The sequence below is a fragment of the Schistocerca nitens genome, chromosome 1 (assembly GCF_023898315.1).
Source record: "Schistocerca nitens isolate TAMUIC-IGC-003100 chromosome 1, iqSchNite1.1, whole genome shotgun sequence".
Lineage (NCBI taxonomy): Eukaryota > Metazoa > Arthropoda > Insecta > Orthoptera > Acrididae > Schistocerca > Schistocerca nitens.
This window is the reverse complement of record NC_064614.1, coordinates 1027375819-1027387974: the sequence shown is the minus strand read 5'-3', so window position 1 is coordinate 1027387974 and position 12156 is coordinate 1027375819. Positions and strand designations below refer to the sequence as shown.

Below are 12156 nucleotides of genomic sequence, written 5' to 3'. Positions count from 1 at the left end.
AGCCAGGTTGTTGATCCCTTTCATGCACAGTACGTCGACGACCGTCCCAGGTCGTCTTCTTCAGGTGCTGCAAGTCGTACTGTTATTCGTACCCACTTCCTAGACGCCAACCGAGCAGTGAGTCCGTAAAGCAGCACAACCTGCAGCATCTGAAGAACGTACCGGGGTCAGACATCGTAGTACTGTGTATAAAACGTAATCAACTCGTCTGAGCAGCCTAGAGCACACCTTTAAAGTGCACTAATGACCGTCAGAGGCAAACACTGCTTTTGCACTACAGGATGTTACCGTTTGTCGGGCTGAATACCTGCAGTAGTGCAGATAACACAACCCCTGGGACGTATTCAGACGAGACTGCTACACGATCAAGCGGCCAAGATCGATGGTGAACTCGACAGTAGTTAATTTTATCAAAGATTCTGAGACTTAGTGGACGTAATTAATTTGGTACTCGAGCGTAAGTACAATACTTTCTACAGTAAGCAGCAAAAGTGCAAGTGTTGTGTCAATGTTCGCTCTAAGACACTTTCGGTACTCACAGAGCACACGCGCTGCAGTGAACAAAAACGCAGAGTCAGTGTTGGGATCTTGGTTAAGGCGCATAGTTTGTCTGTCGTCTATCTTAGGATGGGGGTCTCTATCTATCCATCCATCCATCTATATACCAATCTGTCCTACCCATATTTAACATTCCATCATCCCCACCTTTCTTGCATCACAGATGTCTACAGTTATAATAATGAAAGATATATACAAGTTTAATATGAAAATAATAATTTGCGGCTGCTGTCTGCAACGAACTTTATACAGTTCAGTAGCGCTTGGTAAACCCCTTTAGCGTAACTTACGAAGAACTGCAGTTCAAAGAAATAGAGCATATGAAAAGCATTCATCCGAAAATTTGAGAAGTACACGAATCATGCATTTGATTGAAGAACTATAATACCTAAAAACTATCCCGAATTTGATAACGCTGAAATACATCCGATATAAAGTCCAAGTGTGCACTCGTCATTGCCAAGTCTTCAGAGTATGGCTGGGAGAGCGAGTAAATGAGGAGTATTCATTCAGTATTTAACGGTTCGGGAAGTCAGTCTTTGTACCATTTTAATGGGGGTCTTTCCCCATCTGCTTTGACGTACTCAGCTGCCTGTGGTTTGCCGGTCCTAACTGTTGAATGCTTGAACTGTAAAGAATTCCTTGCAGGCAGCAGCTAGCATCCCTCTATGAATGGGCGTCTATAACTGCTTTCACAGACAGTCAGAACGCAAGCGGATATATCTGGGGGAGGAACGTAAATTGTTGTGTTACGCATAGCTTGTAGTTTGTAGAATTGCTAGTCATGTTAGTTGTTCTGTTACTCTATTCTTCGTAAATTATCTGAGAATATATAAGCGCTTTCACTAAAATGTAATTTTGGGGAATGGGGTGCAAATTGGTCGTGATTCTTACGAGCCCTTCCTCTCTCCTCCACCCTCTCCCCCTCTCCCATTGGATCTGCACCTGGTCAACATTTGTGACAAGGTACAATGCATTCCGACCTGGGATTTGTGTCTACAGTTTGGCAGTAATCTCTCACCATACCTTCAAATGACGCAAAAACTTTTCTGCAATATTGCATAACTAGCATACTGGAAGAAAGCATATGCGACAGTTACACTCTAACTGCATCCTGTATGAGGTTTGGAATGAATGGAGAGAGATTAGTGAAAAACTGAAGGTACTAATCCGTCACAGAGGCGTGTTCCAATTGAGAAGCTAGTGCATGCACTACAAGCGAAAGACAAATATCGGGCTACGACTCCTATTCTGTCACGCACTTTTGCCACAAATTGTGAATGATGACAAAATGGCGTTGCTATGTTGAATCAAAAGTGAATAAACACTGTAAGATACATGACGAATAAGAATGCCCGTCTACAGCTGAACATGCTTCAATGGTCTGGTTAGTATCAAGGTGTCGTGCCGTAATGTCTTTCCCTTACAGATTCCCAGGCTTTCCAACCTTCTCCAACTAGATGCCTTATCTTGTGTATGAGCGTACTTGTTTGTATCCTTCTTTGCCAACGCAAATAGCTTTCATGGAACTTTATAATTCTGGTGGCCACAGCCGTCAGACTTCATGATGAATGGAAGTAAAATGAACCGCAAGACAGCTGTGATTGGTGATTTCTTTATCCTCACGACCGGCATCACTGCATTAAAACAGCATCCACAGATGAAAAACAGCATCACGTTAGCCCATCAAGACGGCCCCAACGTTCGCAGTCAAAATTCAAACCCCTCAAGAGATAAAGTCAAAGTAAGTAAAGCAGGACATCGGGGTCAATACCGTGGTGGCGCATCTGTTGTGTTCGCGAGGGTTGGGCGCGAAAGACGGTCGGGTGTGTACTCACCTCCGGTACCGTTCCCTTGCAGCCACCACGGATGCGCCATAGCACTATTCGTCCCGATATGCTCTTCAGGGCTCTCATTTTTTACTATGAACGGTGGAGGGGGGGGGGGCTTCTTGGTGCGCTAATGTGACACTATTTTCACTTGACGCTGCTGTTTGAAAGCAGCGAAACCGGTTGTGATAGTAAAAAAAATCATCGATTACAGCTGTCTTGCGGCCAATTTTCCTTCCATTCATTATGCAAACAGCTTTCTTCTCTAGAGTGTATTTCACTACCTGATATATTGATACATTGTTTAACGCAACAAATTGAAATGTAATTTACTATCCTAGTCATCTCACATATTGATTACTATAAAGTAGGCTACTGGATGGTCTGAATGCCTTTTCTTAGGCTCTCTTTCTTTAGCGATGTGATCAATGATTTTGAGTTGGACAGGACGAGTGAATGCTTGCCTGTGTAGCTGAAATCTCTGTTTTCAAATTGATGGCGTCATTGCTCTATTTAATTTGGACTCATTTCGACACATTGGTTCCCAGAATCCGGAGCCATTGGCACGTCTGTGTTACAGCTCGCGAATACTGTGTCAGTAATTTTCAGAACTGCAGTTCAGACAGAGAGGTCTGTTCTTAGGTCCGGCTCTATGATTGTACTGCAGAATTCTTACTCAGACAATACATGTACCTGGTGGACGTAGATGAACATGATATATCATGGACAGCGTCCCAATACATCGCAAGAGGTGGAAGGTTCGTGATAAACCAATATCATGCAAGTAGCAGAAAGTTTCTGGAAGTCATCCAGAAGGCCATGGCATAAGTAGTTTCCTTTCAAGTGCAACGGGGCATTTTTTGCGGTCAAAGTCACAGACAGCGTAAAACATAAAAATCACCACAGAGAAACTGCAGTCATTCGCATAGTTCTTTGCTTCGGAAACGTTGACTCGTGCATTGTATTTATCTCTGGCAGGACATTTCTTTCCTATTTAACTTAGCTGGGTTTAGCAGTCATGAAAAAATACTGAAATGAAATCGTGAGCGCCTTTGGCAGCAAAATCCTCACTGCAGTTCCGGACATGTGGCCATTATCTGATGGAGTACTAGGAAATTGTGCCTCCACACCTGTCTGAATCTTAAATATCGCAGATGTATTTGTCATTATCAGTTCTAAATGTCAGATACTGAATGTTACTGTTCTTTGACATAAAGCACGTCAAACCATTTCATACACTGTACATGAGTTGTGGTTTGACGTGATTTATGCAAAAGACGATAATAACGTCAGCATTAAATACCCAACATAACGAAGTGCTAGTGACATATATAGGATGAACCAGAACTCCACGGAAAAACTTTCAGAGGCTGTTAACCAATGCCTTCTGAGTATTTTGGTACAAGGGACCCACGGTCTCCGGCGACTCGTTACAGACTAGTAATGTAATAACGGTTTATTCGGTTTGCTACTGCAGTCACCATTCTTTCTATGAAAATACCTACACAACGATGAAGAATCCTGTAATATCCAACAACCTCAATCTACAACACACAGTACAGAGTAATGCAACAACACTCATACAAAACACTCTTCTGCAACGTGGTTGCCGTCGCTGCGGGAATAGATCAGCTTTGTGTCGTTGTTCCATTGCATTCACGTTACCCACACGCGAGGTGCATACTGCCGTAAACGTACTATTAACACTCCAGTAAAAATGAACTCAACACAGAACCAAGAACAACTGAATGCTAGCTTGAGGACGAAGAATAAAATGGCTAGCCGGCCGAAGTGGCCGTGCGGTTAAAGGCGCTGCAGTCTGGAACCGCAAGACCGCTACGGTCGCAGGTTCGAATCCTGCCTCGGGCATGGATGTTTGTGATGTCCTTAGGTTAGTTAGGTTTAACTAGTTCTAAGTTCTAGGGGACTAATGACCTCAGCAGTTGAGTCCCATAGTGCTCAGAGCCATTAATAAAATGGCTAGTACTGTTGTCAACAACAGTTGCACTGCGAGAATGGAAACTGGGCACACAGTGCATACCGTCGACATCTGCACTGATCTGCACTGTTTCGAGTACAATAAAGGTAGAAAGCGAGACACAGTGACTCTGTAAAGAGCTGCCAGAGACCATTGTTGTCTAATACGAGTGCCAAAATACTCAGAAGGCAGACCTGGAAAGGTCTGAAAGTTTGTCGGTGGAGTTTGGGTCAACCCGTAAATTATTGTAGGACAGTATATGTATATAAAAGCCTACGCAGCCTCATAAATGCAGAAATCGTATTAGAAACACTTGTAAAGGTATCCGTGAACATCATCTGAAAGTTTGTCGTTGAATAACTTCTCATGGTCGGGGTTCACAGTAAACAGTGCACATGCGAACAGTGTATTATAATATTGATTAGTAGAGATTTATGTGAATGATGTTAACATTGGCAACATTTCACGTAATTTACATCATTTCCCAATGTACAGAACTTCGCACTGGCCTGATGTTACTGGGTTTCTACAGTGGAAAGGCTTATTTTTTACGATTACATGTGTACATGTCGGAGGATTTTGAAGTGGTGATGTGCTGAAGCAAAATCTGTACTTGGAAATGGTCCGAAAGGTCGAAACTACAATTGTGAAATAAATAATTGTTACAGTCAGCCGCAAACATGATGTCCTTTAAACAATTTGTCTCTGAAGTTCTACACGCTGTATACATGTCCAGTATCGTTTGTTTTGGCATGCTGAAGCACAATTTCGCAGTACTTCATTTGATAATGAAATTGTAATAGTATTATAAATTAATAATATTATTCAAAGGTGTCCATAGTGACCTTTAGGAGCTCTTACCTACTTGATGGCCAACAACATACTTTTTAGCTCTCCCACATGTGAATGGCTATACCAGTAGTAACGAATATATAATGGCCACATTTAATTCTTGACGTAAATAAGAACAACACAGAGATTCGATAACCGATGTACATTGATTTTTCTTGTTTCTACACTAGAAAGAATGGAAAATCCATAAATAAATATAATTAATGTTCTGTTGGAGCTAATTCGAATTAGCAGAAAAGTGCCTGAAATTTCTTTTATCGGAAGGAGTTGGTAGAACTGTGATCGATTATCCAATTGGGCGCCACAGGACGTATTCGACAAACACCTTGTCTTAATGGGCATTTTACATTTAAGAGCGTCTGACGATGAGGCTGCTTATTAGCATCGACTCGTTATACAACAACTTACGGTTTGCTCGGGAAGCTTCCGAGAAGGTGGTTAAGTTGTCTTTCGTTTAGGACGTACACACGGATAAAAGTGGCGCCGAATATCTTCTACTTATTGATTCATGAGCAAGTTACGCGTATTCCATGTAAACAGTCAATATAACTTTGACGGGCTGAAACTGTATTAAAATATGACTTTTTGGTTTACTATATAACTTGTTGCCAACGGCCTTGTCGCATTGGTAATGCCGGTTCCCATCAGATCATCGAAGTTCAGCGCTGTCGGGCTTGGCTAGCACTTGGATGGGTGACCATCCGGTCTGCCGAGTGCCGTTGGCAAGCGGGGTGTATTCAGCCCTTGTGAGGCAAGCTGAGGAGCTATTTGATTGAGAAGTAGCGGCTCCGGTCTCGGAAACTGACATACGGCCGGGAGAGCGGTGTGCTGACCACATTCCCTTCCATATCCGCATCCAGTGACGCCTGTGAACTGAGGATGACACGGCGGCCGGTCGGTACCGTTGGGCCTTCATGGCCTGTTCGGGAGGAGTTTCGTACATAACTTAACTTATATAACAAAAAATTATTTTCTCTCCAACATTGGCGATTCAGCCGTGTGGGACAGAGTCTGAGAAAGTTTGCTATAATGGAGATGATATAAATGCTTGTGGAACTGTCAGCTGTGTCGGCTGATTGGTATTCGCAACAGTCGAAATTTATTGCTTCTTTCAACCAGCTACGTGCACACGTTCTACATTTTTACATTCCGCTGTAATTGATCAATGTTGTGGTTTTCTGTTTTATTGCTTTACGGAGGAAACAGCGACGATTTCATTCGTTGGTATGCATTGCTCTTACCTGCACAATTAGAATCAAACTGACGATTTTCGTTGAATTTGAATTTCTGGTGAAGCATATGATAGGCAGTTCCCATTTTGGCTTGTCTCCATTCATTCATCACGAAACGAAATTGAAAGTATGTAGAAAACACCAGATAAAACGTAGCTGGCGACCCTTAGGAGCAGCACCGGTTCTTGTTGAGAGTGAACACTGCGTGCAGTAGAGTTCCGCCAAAGGGACTCAGTCAAGGTCACGGAAACGAGACGTGCAAAACGCAATACATCCAGCAGCAGGTTTCAGTGACTAAGAAGCGCAGTAGTGCAAAAGCAAATTGTGCACGAGAGCCACAGATATGCATTCTGTCCTGCACCGAAGCTGAAACATACTGTTCCGAGAAGTTGACATCTCTGTGGGCAGGGTTACGAAGTGAAGCACCTGAGAGCTTTTCATCTCTACTCCGGCATCCGGATGTTGCAACAATCAGTTTTCGTAGAACTACGCTTCGTATCTCCCTCCGCTCTCCCCACTTCCCTTCTGATTTCCATGAAGTCCACTTACGCAATTTCATTCGAATTATTTCGTTGTTGTAAGTGTTATGCTATCTAGTCAAGCTCTTTCCTGATATTGATGTGTCGCCTTATATTTTATTACCTGAATTGTGTTGGCGATTCAGTCTGGAACCGCGCGACCGCTACGGTCGCAGGTTCGAACCCTGCCTTGGGCATGGATGTGTGTGATGTCCTTAGGTTAGTTAGGTTGAAGTAGTTCTAAGTTCTAGGGGACTGATGACCTTAGATGTTAAGTCACATAGTGCTTAGAGCCATTTCAACCATTTTTGTGTTGGCGAAGCTAAACTACAAAATACTTTCTTTTTTACTTTATTAATCGCAGCAGTACTGACAACGATGTGTTACCACTTGATGCTTTAAATGTAAGCAGTCTTTGAATATATATATATATATAACTTATTTTTTTTAATTTTAAAAGAACTTTTACTGACATTTTCCAGAATTTCCGTAGAAGGAAAATTACGATAAAACAGTTTGCATATAGATCTTTAGCTTGAAGCATCCTTGTAAATAGATGTTATAAACTACTAAAATAAGTTGAAATACTAAACTTATTATTCTTGGGAATTTTAGTTAGTAGAGCCATTTCATGAAATGGAAAAAAATAGACTGCGAGTGTTCATAGAATAATTCATTTTTTTAACCAGTTCTCGGTGTACGAGATGTTAGAGGGCAGACTAACGTCATCAAAACAGTATAGATTAACAGCACCTGTCAAGGCATTACAATCTGATGGTTGTTGCATAAAACTGAGTGAAAATGATATTTCTCCGTTAGGCCATGAAATGGCAGAAATCATTAAAACTAAGCAATGAATAAATGACGTAAATGGGATATTGTTGGGGGAGGGTGTAGAGCGAGGAAATTTAGGTTTAGTTTAAAATTCTGTTGTTATTAAATCAAAATTTAAGAGTTAGTACGTAACTACTATTGTAATAGAATAGAACAGATGTATGCAAATAAATGTGAAGAATGTTGTATAACTGCAGAGGAGATGTACATGTGGTAAAGAAGCACACTGCTTTGAAATTTGGAAAAGAACACAGAACAAAGTCGGTGGGCTTGATGGGACAGACAGTATGTGAAATTGGTTCAGGCTATTAGGTGTAGTAAGGAGAGAAGTGATCAGCTAAGTTTGCTCCTTTAATACCATTTGACCTAAGTTTCAGCCAATACAACCAACATTTACTTCGTACATTAAGGACGACATCGTGGAAACTGCATCAGCAGCAAGTATTTGCTTTATGAGGCAATTCAACGGTCGTTTCTTATCACCCCTCTTCGGTTGTTTACCTAGGTATTTGCAAATCAGTTGTCAGAGTACAATGATTGCCTCATACCAGGCGATCCTGCTGCCACAGTCAAATGATATTGTGGTTGCTACGGTCATGCGGAAGAGCATAGGACACTTGAATTGTACATTCGATATATTATGTGCCCGATAACCAGAGCCTTTGGTAAATTAATAGCTACAATAGTCATTCTGGTCGGTACTGCATGGCGAGCGTTCGCTGAGGTTCGATGTAATGGAATGGTAGCTAACAAGGGGAGGCCGCCAATTGTGAAATTCAGATTCGATTCATACTGCGCATAATAAAAGCTCATGGCCAGAGGTGTAATGTGGCAAAGCACCAAGATGCACTTCTCAGCCGTTGTCGAGAAAATCGACAGTTTAAAGAAACCGTTGCCGTGAAATACTCTCTACGCTTAACAGTTTTCTACAGCGTCGTGGCGCAGCGGTAAGCGCTCGGGTTCGTAATCAGAAGGTCGCCGGATTGAATCTCGCGCCATGCAATTATTTTTTATTATTAGTTTTTTGTAATTCAAATATATATATATAAACTATCAATGAATTGCTTATGCATGTTGGTGAAGGCGGATCGCTCTCCAATTGTACCGCCTCCATTTTTCCGTTTTTTTAACAGGGTGTACCAAAGCTCTCCCGTCCGCACTGATTTTCGACGATAAGTTGCGCTAGGAACTGCATCTACCTTCTTTCGAAGTTAGCAGGCAACTACGCTGTTATGCGGCGGCTCGTTTCGGCCCATTCAACATCCGTCCTTCAAGTGTAACGAGCGAGTAACGGAGTTTATATTTCATACCTGCCACAGTAAATTTGTGTTCGTGGGGTCTCTATTGTAATTCGAACGTTTGACTTACGCTATACGTATTCGTTTCGGAATATCGTTTCTACATCTTCCGTTAACTATACGTGGTTAACATTATGAAGGCAATTAATAACATTTGTGAAATAAAACTTTGTTTGCGGAAAACATAATGTTGTTCGAAGTCGTCAGTTTTTCCACGACAAACGACTTTCAACAACTTATTATATGCATAATTGTTGCAACTGATTGCCGGGAATTATATATATATATATATATATATATATATATATATATATATATATATATATATATATATATATATATATATATATGAATTACAAAAAACAAATACTAAAAAAAAAAGGTTGCATTGCGCGAGATTCGATCCGGCGACCTTCGGATTACGAACCCGAGCGCGTACCGCTGCGCCACGAAGCTGCAGAAAACTGTTGCGCGTAGAGAGTATTTCACCACAACGGTTTCTTTTAACTGTCGATTTTCTCGACAACGGCTGAGAAGTGCATCTTGGCGCTTTGCCACATTACACCTCTGGCCATGAGCTTTTATTATGCGCAGTATGAATCGAATCTGAATTTCACAATTGGCGGCCTCCCCTTGTAAGTACTGTGATGCTCGGCGCCCTTGTAAGTGGCTGACAGGAGCTATTTCTGATGCCGTGCAGCAGTGTTTCGATAGGAGCGAGTTGGCTTCAGAGTTCAGTGGTATGCTTCCATTCAGCCCGCGATTTAAGTGGTGTTTTTAATGAGGAGAAGCCTACTGTCGTAAACTGGACCAGCCAGGAAGTGTTGGAACTATGTCCATTACGAAAAACAATCCACGACGCAGTTTTCTGTCCTTCAGTCTTCACCAAGCACGTTCAGTTTGTACACTGCTCTGGCTCACATAAAGCAGTTGAACCCAGTATATGTCGAGGACGTCCTCAGAGGCTTTCGCAATCGCTCTCTTGCCACGGACGTTTTCTTAAATCGCTATAATTGCTTGATGCGGAAAGAAACGTTAACGGGAGTGCGCAGTGGAATCCAAGCAGCGTCATCTGTGTGCCTTAACTGAACCAAGGTCCGCAGCTTTCCGACAGTAGTTTGTCAGAACTCTTTCTGACAAGCGAGACGGTGGGCAGGTGGAGTGGTGGTTTGGTGGTGGTGGTGGTGGTGGTGGTGGTGGCGGCGGCGGGGAGGGAGACTGTTGGTGTTGGTCGCTCTGTGGCAAAGTTTTCTATCGTGCATAATATGGGCAAATTGTGTTAGGTGGGTGGCTGGGTCTGCTGCATCCTGCTACAATGGGATGGCGTACTCGTGGACGCACTGGGAGCAGCGACTTGCACCTGAGGACGCCGAGTTGTTTAGATAATGGTGGTATTGGGTTCAGTAGAGATGCAACTCAGCAAGTACCCGACAGTTTCTGTACATTCTGGAGCCACAGTACATGAGTGTCCAACGTGGCTAATGGACGTGGAAAAAGCACACACTTGAAAGCATGTGGCAGAACCTTCATTGATGTTTGAAACTGATGATGGTGAAGCTGTTCACAGCCCGAAGGCAGTGCTTTACTAGACATTGTCCTGTTGGTATTCCGTTGTCTAGCTCCCACCTGCAAACTGACTCACCCAGTCAGTGATAGGTGGACCTACAATTTAGACTATGAACTACAGTGCTAATCGGCATTGCTCACATCCACGGGTCATCGCCAGAGTTGTAAGAAGCGAGCAGTGACACACAATCCTTGGTGTGAGAGGGTTTTTAACCCAAGACCTTCCTATTCATAACCTGACACTTATCAACCGTGACATCCAGCCGGACATTATACTGACAGAGTGCGTTAGAGCCAATGACTATAAACGCCTTGCTGTAAAGAGGTTAGCAATCACGTGCGTGGATGCCCGAAACACATTACAACTGTGATATTCCTGTCAAGTCTGCAACTGGATAGTCAGTCATCTAGGTACATTTCCGAGATCCATCTAGCAGCCATGTTCATGGGAGGAAGCTGTTTGCTATTGGCGCCGGAACTGATTCGTACCGTGAACGACGGCCCCTTAATACGCCACGGAAGGCGATCAGCGCGTGCGCCATTTATCGTGGCTGCTACCGCGAACGCAAGTAACGGCGCCCGAGTGGTGAAAGCTGTCAAAAACGATTACTCCATAAAAACAATACCAATCGCTGTTATTTAGGACGTATTTTTATTTTTAGTCTACCAGTTTCGACGATACATTAGGACATATGACTTAAATAACAGCGATTGGTGTTGTTTTATTGGATATTGACCAGCCGTAGTCCCACAGTCCACCCAGAAGATGGAGTTACATTCGTTAAAACGATTAATCGCTGTCGAGTATCACTGTCAGTACATTCTGCCAACCGAGTCAGCTAAAACAGAATTCCAGATTTTACCTTAAGGGTAACTCTTGTCTCCATTTATAATGTTGTCTACCAGTCTAATTTCAGGTAGTTCCTTTAAAACAAAGTCCCAATAACGGGACGTAGGGACAGTCATTTGCGACTCATCAGATAACGTTGTGTCCCTCTGTAGGATACTGCTGCGCCAACGTAGATTTCTCAGGCAGCAGCAATCGTGTGTGGCAATGGTGCTTAGCATATGTCATGAAGAGTGGTAATTGTTTGACCAATAAACGTTTTCCACAGTGACAAGGTATTTAGTAAACGCCGGGCTTCCTCAAATCTAGGTCATGTTTTAGCGTGCCTAGGAGCGCTCTGATTTTGGTTCAAATGGCTGTAAGCACTATGGGACACCAGTCCCCTAGACTTAGAACTACCTAAACCTAACTAACCTCAAGACATCACACACATCCATGCCCGAGTCAGGATTCGAACCTGCAACCGCAGCAACAGCGCGGTTCCGGACTGAAGCGCCTACTACCGCTCGGCCGGCTTCTGATTTTGGCTGGCGGACCAAATACACTCTCGCTGTTATCTCTTTGTAAAATCCACCCTATCTTTGAAAATACGCCCTCAACAAATAGTACGAAAGCCATGTTCTAAATACATCTTATACTGGTTT

The 12156-nt window shown here is 42.9% G+C and overlaps 1 protein-coding gene across 2 annotated transcripts in view; it reads left to right on the top strand.

The window, feature by feature from the left end:
* Positions 1 to 12156, top strand: part of LOC126196630 (uncharacterized) — a 466961-nt gene that overhangs the window by 173394 nt on the left and 281411 nt on the right. The gene's annotated exons all lie outside the window — the stretch shown is intronic.